The 23,940-nt window shown below is 47.8% G+C and overlaps 1 protein-coding gene and 1 pseudogene across 1 annotated transcript in view; one reads left to right on the top strand and one right to left on the bottom strand.

Annotated features, from left to right (window-relative positions):
• Positions 1 to 7,722, bottom strand: part of LOC144752762 (uncharacterized) — a 37,029-nt pseudogene extending 29,307 nt beyond the window's left edge.
• SLC15A5 (solute carrier family 15 member 5) overlaps positions 1 to 23,940 on the top strand; it is a 460,983-nt gene that overhangs the window by 161,212 nt on the left and 275,831 nt on the right. The gene's annotated exons all lie outside the window — the stretch shown is intronic.

Genomic DNA, 23,940 nt, shown 5'->3' with positions numbered 1-23,940 from the left:
GGGAACCCTGAGTTCAGAAACACAAATCTTTATTCTACAACTTATCACTGATTTATTCCCTAGTATGTGCATCACAACATTTTGCTCATTTACTCATGTATTTATTGGCCTTACCATCGTAATGGAGGGGATAAATGAGAAAAGATATAATAGGATAAATGTGAGAGTTCTAACTAAAACGAAAAGCACCAAAGAAAAATGTTCAGAAAATAAAAGTGGACCTATGGAGAAAGAGTCTGTTTGAGGAGAAGCAGCTTTGGGTCATACGGTGCTTTGTCAATTTCAAGACAAGGTACAGTTATGTAAGAAGAAATAATAGGAATATTCCTCTTCGAATCCCCTATTGGCTTCCCAGAGAAGCGATCTTAACCACGAAAGAGGATTACATTGGCTTTCCTCGCAGTGAGTGCAGTGATTCATGACAACGTTGTGTACTTGGGAACCCATATATTTGAGAGATGAATCAGCAAAAAGCATGATATCTCTGCCCTTGTCAGATTCATTTCAAGATAATTATGTTGTAGCCTTGAAAGCTATAGAACGGTCAATCTGGCATTGCGTTCTACATGGAGAGAGCATAGGTTTGTACACTTCAGCATGCTCTACCTTCGAATTAAATGCAAACAAACCCCGTGAACCCCTGCTCCTTTTTGACAAATTAACTATTACATCTCGAATAAAGGACCTCCTTAAAGAAATTCCTCTTCATAAGCAAAATTGTTTGAAAAGTTTATTTCTTGTGGCATTCTTGTTCTCATGCACACTTTATATGGCACTGGTATTGTGCTCTACATGGCCAAGTATAATAATGGCATAGGCAATGATTAATTTAAGATGGAGGTTGCAGAAGGGGCCCACTAGCGTTCATCTATGGGGACAGCAACTTATTTGTCATCAACAGACTTTGACGTAGAGCAAGAGATAAAAAGGCAGAAAACAGGTAAGGAACTCGGTTAAGATTATGAGAATTATGGCAATACAGTGACAAAGGGGGTAAGCAGGGATAAAAAAAAGACCCTGCAAGAATGAGATAACGAGACAAGGAGTGCCTGGTGGTGGATTAAAGATTCAACAGGTGGAATCAAGACTACACAGTCTCTGTATTTGGTACCCTTGTGTTTACTAGTACTTGCTGCAGACTTCTGGGCTAAACGTTGCTTCTGGGCCAATAATTCAGATGTATTAGAAGAAGTAAGAAATATCAATAACAAGTAAAAATGTAAAATGTAAATTGATACTTGTATAGCGCACTACTCACCCGCAAGGGTCTCAAGGCACTTGTACGAATACCGCTGTGGAACCCATCCTGGCTTTCCCTGTGAGGTGTCCACTCCTGGGCACCCCCAAGGTGGAGGCCAGGCATCCTTAGCATTGTGGGGGCCGTTGTGGAGATTAAGCAAGCTATTGCCCAGAGTTGCAGAGTGGGACTCCATGATTGGAATAGGCACCGAGGCGAGAATTATCAGGTCCGTGGAATTTTGAGCCCAAGACCCGCCGAGGCGGGGAATTGAACCCTGGTCCCGGGCTAGACCTCTGCATCAGGGTCTGCCGCTCAAACCATTGACCCACACTTCACAAGTAAAATCATTCCAAACTAAACTAAAAATAATTGATACATCTATGGCAGTCGCATGTAACAAATCACTTTGATACATGAAGCAATCTCCTATACATCATTGATGAATCCTCACTTACAATACACAACCGTTCTAATTAACAAGCATTGACAAAGCCAATAGGTCTGGTGCTTGCTACCATCCTTATTTGGCTTTGTTAATACTTGTTTAATTTTGTCAGATGTAGGAAATTGGGGCACTGGTTGGGGTTGGGTGAAACTCCACACAAGCTGCAACCACAATCCTTGTCTGGGTGAACTCACGACCGAACACTAAATTAACCTGTGCTCAACCTTAGGGCAACTTAACACAGAACAAAAAAGGCTTAACTCAGAGACAATGTCTAAAGTATTTGTGCCAACACTACCAACAGTAATAAGGTGAAGGACCAACACACAGTTAATAAAATAGAGTATATTTTAACAAATAAAACAAGATTACAATCAGTAAAAACGGATATAGACAAATCTAAAGTTTTTAGTGTAATCAGTGCCAAAAAGCAGAAAACACCAACTGTGGATTACTGGTCTTGCCGGACCTGGACAAAGTCACAAGTCCAGGCTGACTGTGAATGTGTGCAGGCCAGCTATAGGGACACAGTTAGGCTCACTAAACAAGAGATCTTTAATCCTGGTTGCGGTGCATTGAAAGGTACAGCATCAAGAATGTCTCACACAGCCGAGGCGATGCAAGTTCAGGGTCAGAAATACATCCCTCAGCATCATTTCTGGGGAGCTGTGATGCTGTGGTGAGAGGTCCTGCGTCATCGTCGAGGAGGTTGTGGAGAAGGGGGCTTGTGATGCGGATTCCTGCATGGCGGATGCGTCGCCCACCAGCTGGTTCCGAAGAGGTTGCAAGCTTCGACGGCAATGTGAAGTTCTTGTGACTGAAAAGTCCATGCACCAGAGGTGATGCATAGGATCTGCTTAGGATTGCGCCACCCAGCAAAGAGGGACATTGTTTCTCCTGGGTCCACAGATGGACATATATCACAAAAAGAAGAGGGATCAGAAATGATTCATAAAAAGAAAAGAAAAGTTTCTAAGAGTGAGCAAAGGGAAAAGGCACCTTGCTTTTAAAACTGCCCTCATACACAGCAAGCTGTGTCATGCTTCATCATAGAGATGCTAACACACTTCAGTGTTTACCCAACACTGGAGGTGGAGCAATAGGGAGGGGAAGACAATACAACATACAGTGAAGAGTTAGTGGAAACTCAAAGGTGAAAAAATAGTGCAGGAACAGTGGTACTAAAGGCTGGTCTCAGGGGATCCTTATTACTATTTTAATATTAGGTCCCCTGTCCAGGATTTAAAGAGAAATCGTGGATGCTAGATAGAGATACTTATTATGAGACTCCACCTGATCCACACTGCAAGTATCAACAAGTTTCAGCCGGCAATTGACAGTGCCCCGGCTTTCTTCAGGACTCTCACCTCTGTGAACCTGGGTGACCCCCCTTGACCTTCTACCAATTCCAAAGGTGAACCGAGTTTATATTAGTAAAACCTCGAAATGGCGGTGGAGGCAAACAGGTTCCTATTAGCACTCTTGCTTGCGAGGTAAACTGTTGGCAGACTCAATCGTCTCTCCAGCCCGCCGTGAAGCCATTTAGAGTTTTTTACTAATATAAACTTGGTTCCACTACACAAAGCCAAGGGTTCTTTTGAAAGGTGATATTTCCCTTTTTGCACTTCGGAATTGGTATACTCAGATAATCAAACTTGGAGACTCAGTGAATTGGTGTCAAATTGATTGTGATTTGTCAATTGAACTTCTTTAATGGATTGATAATAATACATTCACTCTTTGTATAGTTAATTTGCAACTGTTCTTAAAAGCTGGCATAGGTAGGAAAGGCATCAGACAAAGATTTTAAACCTTGTGGAGAAATATAAATTGAAACACTGCCATCAACAAAAAATGACACCAGAGTGGGAAATCCATTGATCCTAGGAAACCTTTTTAGGTCGAGCCTGGGCGGCGCATGCACTGCTCTGCGAGGCATTATGCATTGAAGTATGGAATAGAAGTTCCACCCTTTTATTGCCCATCTTTTCAATTGGCTCCTGTGACTGTCCTTTCTAAATCGATGCTTTTGATTGATAAACAGGCTTAGAAGTCCCTCTTTGGTACCGCCTTGTCTGCATTTGTTACCTCCCATAAGGACTGGACTTTTTACTTGTGTTGTTACATGGTCTGCTTTATCTACTCTGTGAGCCTTATTTTCTTTAGTGATTTTAAAGTATTACACCCACAACATGCTTTCCAAAAAGGCAGCATGCTGCCCGATTTTATATTTTTAATAGGAATAGCTGTGGGTCCTCTTTAACAATAGCGGCCGCAGTTATTTAATTCGCAGCACTGTCCTCTTTTACTATAGTAGCTGCACTTATTTATTTATTTATTTCATTTGCAGTGTGGTCCACTTTAAGTATAGCGGACGCGATTTCAATTTATTTAATTTTCCAGCGTTTTACGCTTTAACTTTAGTGGCCACGCTACAGAACCTTTATTTATTTATTTATTTTTGGGGCGAAAGCGCCCTATACTGTACTTTTACTTTAATGTTGGCTGCACCCCTTTCTTTAGACGCTGCTCACTGTAACCTGACTACAGCGAGAAAGGCGAGCAGCCACCATTAAAGTGGTCTTGCATTTGCGAGAGTTTGAGCTATTGCATTATAAACAGAAATGCATTTTATATGTGTGTTGGATTCAAAAACACATAAATAAAAGACTGTCATTTACAATGCCGATACCTTTAACTCCCGCAAATGTGAGACCTATTGCATTGAAAATGCTTGTAAAATATTGGCCTCAAATCTCTTTCTCACTACAGTACAGGTCAATAGGTATCATGTCTAGACCAGGACCTCACCTTCTTTTGGAAATGCAATGGGACAAAGATGGATGGGAAGCACCTATGAACAAGAATGAGCAAAGGGGCAGAAGGTGTGCAGGCAGCCACTATTTGTGAACTGACATGCCGGGGACAGGGCAGCCATACTTTGTATTTGTGCAAGAATGATCAGAGGCTCTTTTCAACACATCCACAAAATGCTGTTGACACCTCCTATATTGCTGAATTATATTTCTGTTGTCTTTAGGACTCTGTGCACTTTGCCACTGCTAACCAGTGCTAAAGTGCTTGTGCTTTCTCCTTCAAACATAATAAAATTAAATTGGCACATGTACTTGTAAGTCCATAGTAAACAGTATTACATGTACCCAGGATCGGAAAGTTAAATGCTACTAGTAGGCATGCAGCACTCATTGTGCCACACACCAACGTAGTCTTTTAAAACATGTCTCATGGTTGCCACTGCAGCCTGTAGTGCAATCTAAACTGCCATTTTGACTTGGCAAACTAAATATTCTTCCAAGCCTAAACCTTCCTTTTCAATACATACAAGTCACCCTTATAGTGAGCCTTAAGGTCTCATAAGGAAGAGTGCATTATGTGTAAAAAGTAGGACATGTGTACTTTAGTTGTACATGTACTGGCAGTGACAAACTCCTAAAGTCCTATCTCTCACATTGACTGAGTTCTCTTTTTATATTTAATAAGTAATAACCTTGGATTGGTAGTAAACAGAGATATGCTGCTTATACTCAATTAATTGTAATTTTAAATCCTCTTTAATGTTAAAGGCAAAGGAATCTGACACCTGGCCTGCCCTGTTTTTTGGCATCCCAGACAATTTGGAGCATTGACAGAGGAAGAACTTTCCGTAACCAGATGACGGGGTAGGACAGGGAATCCTCAAGCACACAGGCTGACACCAGGAATAAATACTGGACCTCCGGAGTCAAACTTCAGAATACTCCTGGACCTGTGGACATTACAGAATAAGGACTGCTCCTTGTAGTCTGAGAAGGAAGACTGGAAATGCTTACCTTCATCCCAAGCTAACCTTGGTGACTCCAACGGTCAGTTAGATGACTTCCTATGTGTGCTACAGTGACATAAGCTTTGAAGTCCCTTCTGCAACTGCCCAGTTAACTTGCTGCACAGGACTTGCCTGGAATTGCAGTCGGATCTGCCTAAGCCCCGTTGGCCTCTTCTAAAGTGAATTCCTGTCTCCAAGATGGCCTCCCCATGGCCCTGGAACTTTGGCTGGAATCAGTCTGAGCTTCTCCAAAGACAAAGAGGTGAAATCCTGAAGTGCCAAGACTCTGCTGCCCTCAAAAACTACAAGTGCGAACCTCCATTGAGACTTTCTTATTGTGCTACAGTGACCACCAGGAACAACCGGCAATGCAAGATCCGCACTCCACACTACAGCAATGACAGCCCGAAGTGACTGCCAACACGAAGCCCCAGCAGTGGCCATCTTTGACACCCAACTGGTTCTTCATGCTACAGCGATGACAGTCACAATGCCCGGTCGGTTCTCCATGCTACAGTGACAACCATCCACAACACTTTACCTGCTCTTCACGGCCTCCTCCCCTGCGAATGGAACTCTTTGTGCCTCACTATGAGAAGGTAACTTTTTCAGTGGGGCTACCCTATCATTGTCTCTGACCTGTGCTCCATCGTGGTCGGCCTGAACTCATGACTTTCCCGCCGTCTAGTAAGACCAGATGACCCATAGTGGCGCTTTGTTACTTTTGGTGCTATATTCACTTAAAAACTTTCAAATTGCATATCTCTGATTCTACTGATTGGACTTTTGTTGTTTGATGTAATGTTAATCATTAAAAGTCACTCTATTTTTCCAAATTGGTTTGGGGTTTCTCTTGTGTTGTGTTTTTACAGTTTGTGTACTACATACATACTTTATATGTTTCCTCCATGTAAAGTCTGACTGTTTTTGTTCAAAGCTACAAGAGGGTTAAGCGCAGGTTAATGTAGTGACGTTTGTAGTTCTCCCTGACAAGGAATGTAGTTGTTGTCTGAGTGAGGCTTCCACGTCCCTCAACCAATTACCCAATGTCACACATTGGTGTTCAGTGGTGGGATCCAGTACTTGTGTATGTGCAGTGCTACTCAGAGATTTTATGCAAAACTAAAAAATTCATATAATTAATCTGATTTCAGATTCAACTTCTTTTTAACTTCTCCTTGACTGTCTATTTGTTCTTCTTCCAAATGTTATCCCATTCATTCTTACCTGACTTGTGCACCTGCAATGCAAACCTGTAGGCATGGAGATGGATCTCAACAGCCTGGAGAGCTACAGTATGGCTGATCTGAAAAAATTTTGCAAGGACAGGGGACTGCCAGTAAACAGGACCTCAAAAGTCAGGGGCTCTAGAAAGCCCTCATGGCCTAGGAGGAGGCCCAATAGTTGCTAACTACAGCACATGAGCACGTAGAGGATGAGGATATGGAGGAGCAGGAGGAGGAAATAATAGAGGAGACAGATGGAAATCCTCTGACCATGGCCTCTGAGGACAACTTGCCCTCAGGAGTGAGGTTCCTTCAAGAGCAGTGCCTCCTCCCACAACATGTCCCCTGAGGAACTGGAGGACAGAAGGGCTGGAAGGAAAGGGAGATCAGGCTACAGACGGCTCAGCTCATAGTGGAGGCTACAAAAAAGGAGGCAGCTGCCAAGCGGGCTTAGAGGAGAGGAGGACTGAGGCACCAATTGCCTTAGCTAAGGCGAAGACTAAGACTGAGAGAACCCTAGCCAAGTAGAAAGCTGAGGCCAAAAGGGCCTTAGCAGAGAGGTAACTGTTGGTGGCTCATGAAGCAAGCCTCAAAGATCTGGACAAAAAGGCCAAGTAGCACAGGTAGTTTATCAGTAATTGTGGTAGCGACAATCTAGAGTCACATGGAGACAGGAGGACCCAAATCTGCAAGGATCTTGTGGCTAACTTTGTTCTGGGGAACAACATAGGCTAGTGGTTTGAGGCATATGAAGTAGCTCTGGAGATTCATAGGGTCCCTGAGGAGGATTCAAGAGCCAGTCTCTGGTGGCATATACCTAATGAGGAGAAGGAGGCATATATCTAATGAGGAGATGGATTCTTTGCTAGCCCTAAGGAAGGGTGGTAGGATGAAGTACCCTCTCATGAAGGAAGCCCTTGCCAGGAGGTATGGCCTCACCCATGAAGAGTAGAGGTTGAAGTTCAGGAACAAGCATTCGCTGCCCCATTAGTCTTGGGTAGATTATGCAGATTATGTTTGTAAGGCACTGGATGGTTGGGTGAACAGGAGCTTCATGAGTGAGTACAATGAGCTGTACAATTTGATCGCAAGAGAGCACATGTTTAGTAGTTGTTTTCCAGAGCTCAGCTAACACCTAATAAACCGCAAGCTCACTAATCCCAGGAAGCTTGCCAAGGAGGCGGACCTCTAGCTTAGCATCAGGATTCACAATAAGGAATCTCAGGGCAGGGGATCACTAAAAGGGTGGACTCGCTCTCGCCACAAGAAAGAGGGAGAGACAAAAATGTAAAAAAAGACTTTTCCAAATGTCCCCAAAACAGTTCTCTGGGGAATGTATCCCAGTCCCAACCTGGCCAGAAGAAAGGTAAATATCCTAAGAAGAAATCCTCCTGACGATGTTCCCATAAGTGCTACGAGTGCTGCAAGTACAGGAACGTCAAGGGGGATACGCACTGCCCTAAAAGGCTGCAGCCCCCACTGATGGCAGACAATGGGCATGACTAGTGTAGTGCTTGGGAAGTATGTTGCCCCATTTGTTATGGGGGGACATATAGAGGTTACCCTAATGTCCCTTGGTGACAGAGAGATAGTGCCAGAGGCACACATGATAAACAATACTACCAAGTAAAAGCAGTTGGGCACTATCAATGTGCAATGGGTGAAGGCTATCATCGATACAGAATACGGTATGATTCCTGTCAGGTGCCATCTGATTTCCTCCAAGCACGTAATTCCTAATGCATTCTGCCAGGTTGCAGTAACAGACAACCATGAGTCAGTATCCTAGGGCTCTGATTACCTTTGATTCAGTAGTGGTCTCAGGTTCCTTAAGGGTAACTATGAGGCTAGCCAGGTGTTAGAACCGGGGTCTCTAGTTGGCAGACGTATACACCCTAGTCCAAGTAGGGACCACCACTTCTGACAGGGTAGCTTGGCGCAGAGCAGGAAGGCTTAACTTCAGAAGCAATGTGTAAAGTATTTGTGCAATACACCAGCAGTACACAGTAAAACAGGCACACAAAAAAGACACTACACCAGGTTTCTAGCAAAATAAAGCCATCTTTATCTAAAGATTGTGCAAAAGCAAACAAATGGCAAGACTCCTCATTAGTAACTCAAAACGTGTCAGTCAAGAAGAAAAGAAAAGGTCTTTTGTGTTGGGGGACATTAGGGCACAAACAATTCCTTAGTCCCTTATGGTAGAATAAACCAGACCCTGATAATGGCACAGGCGTTTTCCAGAGGAGAAACCTCTAAAGCAATTAGTTCCCCCAAGTACGGTGGATTTAATCCTCGATCACCGTGTCAGGAAGGCTTGCCACTGTTACACTGATTGTACAGCTGACGGTACGTTTTTAAATTCTTTGGGGCAAGAATGTGGAGTTGATGGGCCCCTGAGCCCGCAACGCTCGTTTCCACAAAGATGGGCTGTAATCGTTATTGTGAGCGGGGCTGTGAGTAATGAAGGGTCCCGTCAGTCCCCAGCGGCCCACTCTGGTGTAGTCAGTCTGCCCCCTCCCCCTTTCACAGGAGGGGTGTGCAAGCCATACCGGGCAGTCCACACAGTTCCCAATAGGTGGAGAGCCGTGAACGTTTCCCTGCGGGCCGACACCCCTGCCCCCAGATGGAGATGCCACCCACTCCCTGGACCGTTACCTGGGGGTGGGGATGCCTGCTCTTCCTCTCTCCTTCACATTGGCAGTCTCCGTGGATCGCAGAGGGACGGGGTCAAACAGCCTCGCGCCCCCGGGACTTCCGCGCGCCTTCTCCGGTCGGCGAGCCCCTGTTGCTAGGCAACATCCCGCGCAGGGTCCAATCCCAGCGAGGCGCTGCCTCTGACTTCACAGGGGTATCCTCTCTGGCTTCCCGGGCGGCAGCGGTGATCTCTAGGTGAAAAATAGCGCTTCACTTCTCAGCGCTCCCAGGACACAGTGCCCGGACGAGCAGCGATGATGTTGGGCCACCGCAGCGCTTACAGTTTACAGCACTTACCAGGCATTAAGGGTCCCCAGGTGGGGCGGTGACTATGGGGCATCAGGGCCAGCTCTTCCAGTCCCTATGGTTCCTGTGCTTCCACATGCACAGTGCTACGGGGCAGTCCTTAAAGTTGCAGTTCTTGTGACCCCTCAGTATCCAGGGAGGCAGTCAAAGAGGAAAGATACTGGTGGAGACAATCTGGTGATGGAATTTCCAGTTTCCCTGGCAGGGCAGGATCACCAGGCAGTAGGGCAGCGCATTAGGTAGGGGCAGCAGTTCCTGGGAGCAGTCAGCTTCCTTCAGAATGGCAATCCTTCCTGGCGCAGCAGTCCTCACTCCCACAGAGATTCCTCGAAGTCCAGCAGTGTAACAAGAATGTGAGGCCAGGACCCTCCCGTATATATTCTACAGTCCAGTTCTAGAAAGTGGTGTAAGTCTCTGGAAGGGTCTGGGGGCAGGGGCTTCTGGAAGGGTCCAGGGAGTTCTGGGATGTTCCCTGCCTTCCCTGACCTGGCTGTCACAGTGACGAGAGACAGGGCTGTTAAGGCAACAGTGGGCAGCCCATCACAGCCCATCCAACGGGAAAAGGCGTTAATCACCACTCCCACCTCCCAACCCAGGCAGGCTATCAGTATGCAGAGGGGAGGGGGGAGCTTACTGTGCCCATACTAAGTGTAGGCAGGAAAAGGTCCACTTTCTAAAAGTGTGATTTCTAAAGTAGTAGGGCCCAAACCCCATATATCGTTGGAAAGAGTTCCCCACCCCGAGTCCAACAAGACCAAACATGACAGACTTATTCGGTCCCAGTCAGAAGTTATCCCATAAGTGGGGTTCCCAATGTTAGCCTATGGAGGGTTAAGCCTTACTGTGGTAGCAGGGGCTTGTGGCAGATATGCTAGCGTCAAAATCCAATGTGTGTGTGGCACTCTGTTTCTATTCTTGTAGTTTTATATCTCCAACTTCTGTAATAGGAATGTTAAACTGTTTGGGTGCTGCTGGGTTGCTCCCTCTGACCTTGGGGAGTTGGATTCAAAGGTTTATCAATAACACTGCTAAATATACCAGTGTGCCAACCAGCACTCCTTTGTGAGACAAGATGTTTTCAGAAAACATTGTCACTTGTCAGCATACTGTAATCCGAAAAAGACAAGATATTCCAAACAGTATGTGTCTTTAATTTTTATCCAATAAGGTTGGTTCACTGTTACATCACAGTTCCAAGAAGTTCGCAAACGTAATCCATGTAATTCTGGTGAATGCGTATTCTTATCCAGAACAATATAATCTATGTGCGTTCAATCCCAATGCATTTCGTGCCGCAGCACTTCATCAGGGGAAATACATTATATCTATGAGTAAAATAAAATAAATGCGTGTAAGGCGATCAGGAAGTAGACGCATCAATGACAACATAAGTGAGCATTTGCAGAGGGTAAGTAAGCTTATGTCATGCCGTGATCTTGGTTAGTCGCGAATCTCAATGTTCCAAAGATTATCGTGGAGAGTGATTAAAAAAAACGGAATAGATACGTACATGAAACAAGTCTGTGGCTGTACAAAAGTGACGACCAGAGTGAGTGAAATTAGTTGAATAAATAAACCTGAATGGTCACATGCGTAAAGCGAGCTTGTGACTATAAGAGAGTGACAATCCGAGTAAGTGAAATTGGTTAAATAGAGGTTGCGTGCTCAAACGGGAAAACAGGACTGTGAGGGGTTAGGGGTGCATAGTCAGAATGCGTAAGAAAACGACAAAAAGATCGGGTCACCAGTTAAATCTAAGGAAGCGGATAAGCGTGCTAATACGTGCGCATTTATCTTACAGGTGAACGGCGTCCAACTTTCGAATGCGGGATAGGAGTTGAAAAACTCCCCCGCAATGGTACCGTGATTATAAACATGGTACCGCGCATGCGTGAGGGTCCGACCAGTGAGTTAAATCAATGACGGACTACCGCGTAAATAAATGTTTGCCGAAATGAAAACATAGTGTATTTCTACAATGGTACCATAAAAACTGATAAGTTACGTGCGTGTAATATGGTGAAATAAATAAACAAATGACCGTATGGAATACAGTTGCTTCCTATAATAACTTTCGTACCATTGTCATATAGTATTCACTTATTATGATTCGTTTACATTTACAGATGGACTAGATTTGTGTTATCCTCATGCCACATGCATACAGCTGTCTTGATAATCCTCATGTACACACTCCTAAAATGTCCCCAGTCGGTTACCCCTTGATCCTTAACTGTATGTAGTGTCTTTCTCCCACTAGTTTCGTCTTAATGCACCTTTTCTAAGATGGCCGCCGCAAACACCAGTTTCACTTCGTTTCTATTGCACCTTGATACTTGCTACTGGCGCTCACGTGCATTTGTTTATTTATTTCACCATATTACACGCACGTAACTTATCAGTTTTTATGGTACCATTGTAGAAATACACTATGTTTTCATTTCGGCAAACAATTATTTACGCTGTAGTCCGTCATTGATGTAACGCACTGGTCGGACCCTCACGCATGCGCGGTACCATGTTTATAATCACGGTACCATTGCGGGGGAGTTTTTCAACTCCTATCCCGCATTCGAAAATTGGACGCCGTTCACCGGTAAGATAAATGCGCACGTATTAGCATGCTTATCCGCTTCCGTAGATTTAACTGGTGACCCGACCTTTTTGTCGTTTCCTTATGCATTCCGACTATGCACCCCTAACCCGTCACAGTCCTGTTTTCCCGTTTGAGCACGCAACCTCTATTTAACCAATTTCACTTACTCGGACTGTCACTCTCTTATAGTCACAAACTCGCTTTACGCACGTGACCATTCAGGTTTATTTATTCAATTAATTTCACTCACTCTGGTCGTCACTTTCGTACAGCCACAGACTTGTTTCACAAACGTATCTATTCCGTTTTTTTTAATCACTCTCCACGATAATCTTTGGAACATTGAGATTCGCGACTAACCAAGATCACGGCATGACACAAGCTTACTTATCCTCTGCAAATGCTCACTTATGTTGTCATTTATGCGTCTACTTCCTGATCGCCTTACACGCATTTATTTTATTTTATTCATATATGTAATGTATTTCCCCTGATGAAGTGCTGCGGCACGAAATGCATTGGGATTGAACGCACATAGATTATATTGTTCTGGATAAGATTACGCATTCACCAGAATTACATGGATTACGTTTGCGAACTTCTTGGAACTGTGATGTAACAGTGAACCAACCTTATTGGATAAAAATTAAAGACACGTACTGTTTGGAATATCTTGTCTTTTTCGGATTACAGTATGCTGACAAGTGACTATGTTTTTTGAAAACATCTTGTCTCACAAAGGAGTGCTGGTTGGCACACTGGTAAGTTTAGATATGCTAGCGTCACATTGTTTTAGGGGAGAGCACCTGCACCTCAGCACTGTTTAGCAGTGGTGTGGCGCCCAGAGTCCTAAGTCCAACAAAATGTAAAGTAAAAATGGGAGGCAAAAGGGCAAAAATGTAGGGGAAGACCACCCTAAGGCTGACAGTTCCAACACGTGTCCCCCCCAGCTGAAAGTGGGGAGAACTACCCAACCTCTAGGGAGTTCTCATCACTAAGGCTGAAAAACCTAGAGAGACCGTCAGCATTGGCGTGGTCTACTCTGGGTCTGTGTACCACCCTGAAGTCCATTCCCTGTAGGGAAATGGACCACCTCAACAATTTGGGATTCTCGCCCCTCATTTGCATGAGCCACCTGAGGGTCCGGTGGTCAGTCTGAATCAGGAAGTGGGAGCCAAACAAGTATGGCTTCAGCTTCTTCACAGTCCAGACCACAGCAAAGGCTTCTCCCTCTATAGCACTCCACCGCTGTTCCCGGGGGAGTAGCCTCCTAGAGATGAAGGCCACTGGTTGGTTCAGGCCTTCCTCATTGAGTTGCGACAGTACTACCCCTATGCCATGTTCTGAGGCGTCCGTTTGGACAATGATCTCTTTGGAGAAGTCAGGGGCCCTGAGCACAGGAGCTGTGCACATGGCCTGCTTTAGAGAGTCAAAGGCTTTTTGGCAAGCCTCTGTCCAAGTCACTTTTCTAGGGTGTTTCATAGAGGTTAGCTCAGTCAAGGGGCCACAATGGTGCCATAATCCTTGACAAATCTGCAATAGTACCCTGTGAGGTCCAGGAAAGCCCTGACCTCAGTCTGCGTTTTGGGGGGCTCCCAGGCTAGGATGGTTTCTATCTTGGCCTGTAGGGGCTGCACCTTGCCCCCGCCCACCAAGTGTCCTAGGTAGATTACCGGCCCCTGCCCTATCGGGAATTTGCTGGCTTTAATAGTCATGCCTGCCTGCTGCAGGGCCTTAAGCACTTCCTGGAGGTGACCCAGATGGTCCTCCCAGCTGCTATTGAAGACAGCTTTTTGTCAACCAGGTAAGCAGCAGAGAAGGGCTCTAAACCGGAGAGAACCCGGTTCACAAGCCACTGGAAGGTGGCAGGAGCTTTTTTCAGTCCAATGGGCATCACTCTAAACTGGTAGTGGCCCTCTGGGGTGGAAAATGCAGACCTCTCCTTGGCTCCATCCGTTAGGGCGATCTGCAAATACCCTGACATGAGGTCAAAGGTACTCAGGTATCGGGCAGCCCCCAGCCGGTCAATGAGCTCATCCGCCCTAGGGATGGGATGAGCATTCGCCTTGGTCACAGAGTTCAGTCCTCTGTAATCCACACAGAACCTAAGTTCTGGCGTGGTGCCCGGTGGGGCAACTTTTGGTACCAGAACCACCGGACTGGACCAATGGCTGTTGGAGGGCTCTATCACCCCCAACTCCAGCATCTTAGTAACTTCACTCTGGATGCTGGCCTTCACCTTGACAGCCTGTAAGACTTGGACTTGACAGGGAGGCTGTCTCCTGTGTCCACATCATGGGTACACAGGTGGGTAATCCCAGGGATAAGGGAAAACACTGAGGAGAACTGCCCCATGGCCTGGCGCAGTCCCTCTGTTGCTCAGGAGTCATGGATGGGGAGAGGACCACTCCCTCCACCGATCCGTCCTTCTCTTTTTAAGCAAAGAGGTCCGGGAGAGGTTCACTTTCCTCTTCCTCGGCCCCATCAGTAAGGTGAGCTCAGACCTCTCATGGTGGGGTTTGAGGCGGTTGACGTGTAGTACCCTGTGGGGCTGCCTGGGGGTCTTAAGGTCCACTAGGTAAGTGGCCTTGCCCTTCTTCTCAAGTACCTCATAAGGGCCTGTCCAGCAATCCTGGAGGGCACTGAGCTCTCCAGGCTCCATGACCCACACCTTCTGTCCAGTTTCCAGCTCCACAGGGTGAGAGTTCTGGTCGTACCATTCGTTCATCACCGCCTGGCTGGCCTCTAAGTTGTCAGAAGCTTGCTTCCACAACTTAGTCATTTGGCTGCGGAAGGCCAGGATGTATCTCACTACATCTTGGAGAAGCCTCGTTGGAGTCTTCTTCCACCCATCTTTCACTAGACTGAGAGGTCCCCTAACAGGGTGACCGTACAAAAGCTTGAAGGGGCTGAAGCCCACTCCCTTCTGCGGTACCTCCCTGTAGGAAAACAACAAATAGGGCAAGAGGATGTCCCACTTCTTCCTCAGGCCCTCAGGCAGACTCCTGATCATGCCTTTCAGGGTCTTGTTAAATCTCTCCATGAGACCATTGGTCTGTGAGTGGTAAGGGGTGAAGTACTTATAAGTAACCTCACATTCCTTCCATATGGCTTGCATGTAGGCAGACATAAAATTGGTGCCCCTGTCGGACAGAACCTCTTTGGGAAAACCCATTCTGGTAAAAATCCCCATCAGGGCCCGGGCCACCGTAGGTGCAGTGATGGTTCTCAGAGGAATAGCCTCTGGGTACCGGGTGGTGTGGTCCACCAGAACCAGGATAAATCTGTGACCAGAAGAAGTCAGTGGATCCTTAGGCCCAACAATGTCGATGCCCATCCTCTCAAAGGGGGTGCTAACGACAGGTAGTGGTTTCAGGGGAGCCTTCAGCTTAGCCCTTCTTTTCCCACTAGCTTGGCAGGTCAGACAGGTCCTGCAGAATGTATCTGAAGAGACCCTCATCTGCAGCCAATACAAATGTGGGACAAGACTAGCAAAGGTCTTGTCTTGGCCGAAGTGTCCTGCCATTGGGATCTCATGAGCCAACTCCAAAACAAAGGCCCTGTAGCACTGGGGGATCACTAAGGCCCTTGATGACCCATGCACAGGAGCCTTGGGCTCACTGTAAAGGAGCCCATCCTCCCAGTAAATATGATACTTCGCAGAGGCATTGCCTGCTGCTTGGGCTTCGGCCTGTCGCCTCATGCCCTCAAGGGTGGGGCACTCCTTCTGTGCCCGGCAAAACTCCTCCCTGGTGGGCCCTCCTTCCACCTGCCACTCTGCAGGGGTAGGTAGGTCCCCCAAGGGAGCGACGTCCCCCTCCTTGGACTCCAGTGCGACCTCCTCAGGTGGCCCATCCACCTCACGGGGTGACCGCCCCGGGGCGGGCTTCCTACGCCCTCGGGCTCCTCCCTTTTTAGCAGCTGGCTGGGCCATTGTTCCAGACTCCAGCCCTGGCTGGCTCCCTTTCCGGGCAGCCATGGAGCGTGTGGTAGCACAGACCCACTGTGGTAACCCCAGCATTTCCACATGCGCTTTGAGCTCTACCTCCTTCCAGGCAGTATGCTCAAGGTCATTCCCTAACAGACAGTCCACTGGCATGGCAGGGCTCACAGCAACTCTTAGCATGCCTGAAACCCCTCCACACTCAAATGGAACCTGCGCTACGGGATAGTGACCCTCCCAGTTGTCAGCCATCGCAACGGGTGGAATGCATCGGGAATTATTTGCTCTGGGGACACCAGCTGACTCCGTACCATACTCATGCTTGCACCTGTGTCCCTCAGGGCCTCCACCCCCTGACCATTGAAGTTGACCCACTGCCTGTACTTGGTAGTATGGAAGGGCACGTGGAACCATCTCACTGTCTCCCAGAGACACTAGGACAAGCCTTGCCCCCTCAATCCGATTATCTAGGGACAGCTCCTCCCCAAGCGCTACACTAGCCACCCCAGGGTTTTTACCTCCAGTGGGAGGTGGTGCTCTCTTGCGACACTTGGGATCCCCCTTGTAGTGTCCAATTTCACCACAATCATAGCACCGTACAATTTTGGGCTGCTGACCTTTGTCAGGATAAGTTGGCTTCTGGTGGCCAGATTGGGGCTGGGACCCAGACCTTTTCCCATGTGAATTGTTTTGGGGGCCTTTGGAGAACTTTTTCTTTTAATATCCCCCTCTTTCTTCTGGTGGGAACACTGACCACCCCTTTGGGAGTCCCCCCCAGAACCCTTGTTGGGCACTGTTAGAAATGGGATAGCCAATTCAACGGGGGGTAGCATGGTGCAGAGCGGGCAGGCCAAACTCCTGAGGACATGTGTGAAGCATCCACACAATACACACAGACGACACCCCAGGCACACCACAAAAAGAGACACAACACCAGTTTTGGTGAAAAAGAATAACTTTTGTTTTGTCTCAAATCTGCAACAGAAATCACAGTAGTAACAATGCTGCACCAACTGGCGCCAGGGCAATATATACACGGGGGATTAATTACAGGGTAAATGCAAAAGGTAAGTCCCTCAGTTTCGATGCTGTAATAAAAACATAAAGCGTTATCATTTGACATGGAACATCAGGCACAAACATCTGCTGTAAAACCTCTTAGCAGGACGTTCACCCTGGGCCTAGAACATCTGGATGAGTAATCAAGTGGCCATTGGTATCCACATTAGCCACGCTAGTATAGGCAGAACACACAATTTAGCAATTGCGTCAACATTTAGGAAACAGTACTGGCCTCAGAACCTTATTATACGTAAGCATAACATGCGGGCCTGGCCACATCAGCACCTTAACATACATCCTGGGCATGAACACTAGGCAGGAAGCTATCAGGCCTATAACATTAGGTGCATAACCATGAGTAGGGGCATAGGCAATAACCATTCCTGGCATGAACACATTCTACCGGGGCATATACCCTTAGCCTGACATGAGTAATCAGTATCCGCATCCCGCACAACAAATCATTAGCATGGAAAGCATTAGCATAGACACCCAGGCATGAAGGTATAGCCACATAAACATGCCCTAGGTCGTTGCAGCTGCCCACTCTCCAGCGGGGCAGCTGGGTAGAAAAACTCAGGCCAGCATGAAAAGCAGGGGAGTCCCTCTTCTGGGGCTCTCAAGTTACCAAGGCCCCACTCGGGGCAGTTCCACTATCTGGTGGCCAGTTGAGCAAAGGGATAGATAGCAAGGGCCCAGCATTGCGTCCCAATGGGCCCTCTCCTGTGCTCACTTCAAGTATGCCCAAAAGAACTCTCCCGTCGTGGAAGTATGTAGGCGCAGGGGGCGGGCACCGGCACTGTGCCCCGATGCACCCCCTCCATGGTAGGCCGGGGCCCCCTTGGCCCCCAAGTTGCTATTAGAGCCCCACTCACCAGGCTCCTCTTGCGTGACTCCTGATGTCCTCGCGCCAATCCTCTTGCTCCGGGCTTCCTGTCGCGACTTCAGGCAGCAGCTACTACCCCCACGGGGCTCTCCTGGCACATGGGAGCCCCACCACCACCAGCGCTCCTCTGGGCTTCACCCGGGCTCCCTCCAGGTCTTCTGATGCCTTCCCGGTTCATTTTCGGGCCTCAAGCCAATCAGGGCCCGGCCCTCGGGAGGCGCGTCTGCACCAGCCAATCCCCTCGTGACTTGCAGGGGGCGCAGCAGCGGCAACCCTTTTCTTATAAGCACCAAAGGTAGTCCGCTGTTTGTTTTCACTGAACGGTCCAGGGTCCGTTAGCGTTTTTTAAGGATTGCGGGAGAGACGGTTTAACATTGGCAGATCCCTGTAATCTGGTTATTGTGTTTATCTGGAGACTACTGGTGATCATTGGAAGGGAAGTTTAAGTCGGGGAGGAGAAGATGGGGTAGAGGAGGTGTTTATCGGACACTTTGAGTGATCGGTAGCTTTTGTTTCAGAGACGAATTTCGAGTTACAGGCTGTAGAGTTGTTTTCAACATCTACCAACGAGTGGTGGCAGAGTTGTTATCCGCATCGAAATACGAGTGGAGGTAAGATGGTTTTCCATCTCGTGGACAGTTGACGACACTTCAATGAGCAAAGACACAGTTATTGAAAGTTGTTTTTCCGTATTGCAGCTTTGCAGAGAGATATTGACATTCAGGATTGTTTCGGTGAGTAATTAGTCACACAGAGTACATGTATTACGGTGGGGTGAAGAGGGCATTCAAGTTGGTTGAATAATACATCACTTAAGTTTTTTTTTTTACACTTTTATGTTTGTTTATGTTCTTTTTTTTTTTTTCTAAAAAAAAAAGAACTTTGGTGCTTATAAGAAAAAAATACAATGAACAATGCTTTTCACAATATTCCCTTGTGTTAATATGATGCCTCTGTTTTGTAGTTGAGATGTTAACATTCAAGAATATAACCATGTTAGTTTATGTATATTTTCTATCCCTGAAGAAGGGCCGTCCGGCCTGAAATGCATTGGGCATCCCGTGGAAAACTTAACATTGCCAATGTGATTTGTTTTGACATGGATTAATGCTTAACAATGTTAAATGTTGAATGATCAATGTTCTGAGGTTTTTTTAGAATATGTATAAAGCTGGAGTTAAAGCTTTTTAAGTCTCATGCTTAAATGATCAAGGTTTATTAATGTGTTGATTTTTTATGTTATTTCAATGAAAATTGTTCAGTAAATAAAATCTTACGGTGGTAACAAACCTTAGCAACAGTGCACGGTGGTCGAGTGTGTACAACTCGAGGTAGGAAGTTGCAGTCAAAGGTGCGCCTTGGCAGTCAGGTAAGCGCTCTTCTTCTCCAGGTGCTTTTAGGTGTTGGGCTCGCATGACGCAAGGTCCCACCAGCCTCAGGGACCTAGGATGGCGCTCCTTCTTCAGGAGCCAAACAGCAGAGCAGCAGGCACTACTGAATTTACAGGGCGGTAGGCTTTAACCATCCTCCACTGTAGAGGGGCACTCCTCCTGTACAGCAGCCTGTACTCCTGTAGTGGGGCTTCCACTAGCCCTGGTGACAGCAGAGGGGTTTTGGTTGGGTGCAGGTTCCAGCACAAAGGCTCAAGTGGCGGTATCCCCTGGCAGCATGTCCCCTCACGTTCATGTCCCTACTCTGTTTGAGCACATGTTGGCACAGCCCCTCTATTTATGCACCCCTCACCCCACCTTCCAGGCAGTGCCAGAAGCTTCTAGAAGCCTCTGGGAAACTGGTTCTAACTGGCTCAGAGGGAGGAGTAGAGCACCCTGGGTGCCAGGCTTTCCCTCCAAATGCTGGGATGGCTGGGTACCAAACAAATAGACAGCAAACCCACTGTAGTCAGGTGGCACAACACACAGCCATAGCATCCATTTTAAAAGCGTCATTTTAGTAAGGAGCATGTTTACAATAGGGGTATTACAGGTGCGCACACCATTCCGTCACATTACACTTGACATCTCACTCCACACATGGCCTACACATTTCTTCACCATGGGGGGAGACATCCTAAAACAGGGGGGTGAAAAGCGAAACATTTTGGGTAAAGGGCCAAGTCCAACAGACACCCTGGTACTGACCAAGGTCTCCGCCTCCCCCACAAGCTTCCTAGGATTGGTTGACTTGCGGTCAACCAGGTGTTGGCGCAGCTCTGGAAAACATTTCTCTAGAAGGTGCTCTCTTAAGAATGAGTTATACAGCCCTTCATAGTCATGCACATTGCTGCCCCGCACCCAGCCCTCCAAAGCTTTACTAGCGTAGTCCAGGAAATCTACGCAGTTCTGTGTAGGAAGTTTGTGGCTATTCCTAAACCTCTGCCTATACCTCTCAGGGGTAAAACCGAACCTTTTAAGCAGTGCTGCTTTCATGACAGAATAGTTGGTCTGGCCTTCCTTTTATAGGCTAAGGAGTGTGTCTCTAACTTCTGGAGGTATGTACTTGTACATACCACCCCCCCAGTGACTCTCTGAGACCCCATGGTCTCTTAGGGACACCTTATAGGCTGCTAACCACTTATCAATATTATCCCCCACCTTAAAACTGGCCATCATATCTTTGGGCATAAAAGCCCTGGACTCATGTGAAGCTGTTGTAGGTATGCTGCCACCATTCTTGTTGCTGTTGGCCCCTACTTCTAGGGCCCGGATTTCCAGTTCCTTCAGGCTGAGCTCATGGGCAAGTTCTTTTTCCCTCATAGCCAGTCGCTTTTCCTCGCAATCCTGCTCCATGACCCACTTCTCCTTCTCCAGCTTGGCAAGCTCCCATCTGAGCTGTCTCTCGTCTCTCCTGTCCTCCAATTCCTCTGAGGAGAGGGTCCTTACTGACACACTACTGCCTGCCCTGGAAGGTACCCTTGTACCTGGTAACAAATTGCCATTTTCCACCAAGTGCAGTAGGTCAAGATTTCCTGCAACGTCCTGTTCTGGTCACTGCCCGTCCCCATCTCCTTCTGGGTGGGCTGTTACCCATGCTCTCAATGGCATCCTTTTCTCCTCGCAGAATTCTTTGAGTTGTGCCACCGTGTAAGTTTCCAGGTCAGCCAACTCGAATTCCATCTTGCTAGGTAGGGCCCAATGGGACTTCGGCAAAAGGACTTTGAAAAAGAGCAGCCAGTCAGGGAGAATAAAAAAAAAAAGAATTAAAAATACCAATTGGAGAGGGTAGACAAAAAATTCAGTGTAGTCAGGTGTAGGGTTGAGGTGTACACTGAGTCACTGCGTGGTGTTACACAAGCACAAGTCCTATCCCACCGCTCGATCACCAATGTTAGAACCCCGGTCTTTAGTTGGCAGGGGTATACACCCTAGTCCAAGTAGGGACCACTGCTTCCGACAGGGTAGCTTGGCACAGAGCAAGAAGGCTTAACTTCAGAGGCAACACACCAGCAGTCCACAGTAAAACACGCACACAAAAAAAAGACACTACACCAGGCTTTTTTTATCTAAAGACTGTGCAAAAGCAAACAAATGGCAAGACTCCTCATAAGTAACCGGAAACGTGTCAGTCAAGAAGAAAAGAAAAGGTCTTTTGGGTTGGCTGTCCCAGGTATTCTGGTAGGGACAGTCTTTTAGCTGGGCGACATTAGGGCACAAACAATTTCTTAGTCCCTTATAGTAAAATAAACCATACCCTGATAATGGCACAGACGTTTTCCAGAGGAAAAACCTCTAAAGCAATTAGTTCCCCCAAGTACAGGGGATACAGTGGATTTAAGCCTGGATCGGCGTGTCAGGAAGGTGTGCCACTGTTACACTGATTGTACAGCTGGCGGTACGTTTTTAAATTCTTTGGGGCAAGGATGTGGAGTTGGTGGGCCCCTGAGCCTGCAACGCTCGTTTCCACAAAAATGGGCCGTAATCGTTATTGCGAGTGTGGCAGTGAGTAATGAAGGGTCCCGTCAGTACCCAGCGGCCCGCTCTGGTGTAGACAGGAGGGGTGTGCAAGCCGTACCGGGCAGTCCACACAGTTCCCAATAGGCGGAGAGCAGTGAACGTTTCCCTGCGGACCGACACCCCCACCCCCAGATGGAGATGCCGCCCACTCCCTGGACCATTACCTGGGGGTGGGGACGCAGGCTCTTCCTCTTTCCTTCACGTTGGCGGTCTCCGTGGATCGCAGGGGGACAGTGTCAAACAGCCTCGCGCTCCCGGGACTTCAGTGCGGCTTCTCCGCTCGGCGAGCCCCCTGTTGCTAGGCAACGTCCCTCGCTGGGTCCAATCCCAGCACGGTGCTGCCTCTGATGGCACAGGGTTATCCTCTCCTGCTTTCCGGGCGGGGATCTCTAGGTGAAAAATAGTGCTTCACTTCACAGCGCTCCCAGGACACAGTGCGGCTGAGTGCCAAGGAGAGCGGCGATGATGTTGGGCCCCCTCAGCGCTTACAGTTTACAGCCCTTTCCAGGCATTAAGGGTCCCCAGGTGATGGCGATGACTTTGGGGCCGCAGTGCTTCCTCTGCCACAGCTCTCCTTAGCGCATTCCCTGCAGCGCCCTTCAGTGCAACCACAGGCCAGCGGCAAGTGAATTTGGCAAGCAGCGCTTACCTTACCGACGCTTTCGAGTTACGGGCACACAGCGCACTCAGGCTCCCAGTGCTGACAAAGTTGGCATACCCTGCACATTTAGTAGAGCCCGGGTCAGCGGCGGTGCAAGCGGACACGTTATTCTCAGCCGCCTCACTATTACATCAGAGAAGGTCAGAGAGGGAACCCCCTTCGAGCTATATGGGAACCTGGTGATAAAACGCACGCTGAGTATAGCCTGCCCGTGCCCAGCAAGGGCAGGAAAGACATTAGGCCCAGTCCTGATTGCACAGCATTGTAGGGCCAGCTCTTCCAGTCCCTATGGTTCCTGTGCTTCCGCATGCAGAGTGCTATGAGGCAGCCCTTATAGTTGCAGTTCTTCTGACCCCTCAGTATCCAGCGAGGCAGTCAAAGAGGAAAGATACTTGTGGAGACACTCTGGTGGTGGAATTTCCAGTCTCGATGTCAGGGCAGGATCAGCAGGCAGTAGGGTAGCTCCGCAGGTAGGGGAAGCAGTTCCTTGGAGCAGTCAGCCTCCTTCAGACTGGCAATCCTTCATGGCGCAGCAGTCCTCACTCCCGCAGAGATTCCTCATAGTCCAGCAGTGTAATAAGAATGTGAGGCCAGGACCCTCCCTTTTATATTCTACAGTCCAGGTACTGGAAAGTGTGGAAGTCTCTGGAAGGGTCTGGGGGCAGGGGATTCTGGAAGAGTCCAGGGAGTTCTGGGATGTTCCCTGCCTTCTCTGACCTGGCAGTCACAGTGACGAGAGACAGGGCTATTAAGGCTACAGTGGGCAGCCCATCACTGCCCATCCAAGGGGAGAAGGTGTGAATCACCACTCCCACCTCCCAACCCAGGCAGGCTATTAGTATGCAGAGGGGAGGGGGAAGTTTACAGTGCCCAGACTAAGTGTAGGCAGGAAAAGGTCCACTTTCTAAAAAAGGGATTTCTAGTAGTAGGGCCCAAACCCCATATATCGTTGGAAAGGGTTCCCCGGCCCGAGTCCAACAAGACCAAACATGACAGACTTATTCACTCCCAGTCAGATGTTATCCCATAAGTGGGGTTCCCAATGTTAGCCTATAGAGGGTTAAGCCTTACTGTGGTAGCAGGGGCTTGTGGCAGATATCCTAGC

Source organism: Lissotriton helveticus, chromosome 1_1 (genome assembly GCF_964261635.1).
Source record: "Lissotriton helveticus chromosome 1_1, aLisHel1.1, whole genome shotgun sequence".
NCBI classification, from domain to species: Eukaryota; Metazoa; Chordata; class Amphibia; order Caudata; family Salamandridae; genus Lissotriton; species Lissotriton helveticus.
This window is presented reverse-complemented; position numbering and strand designations above follow the sequence as displayed.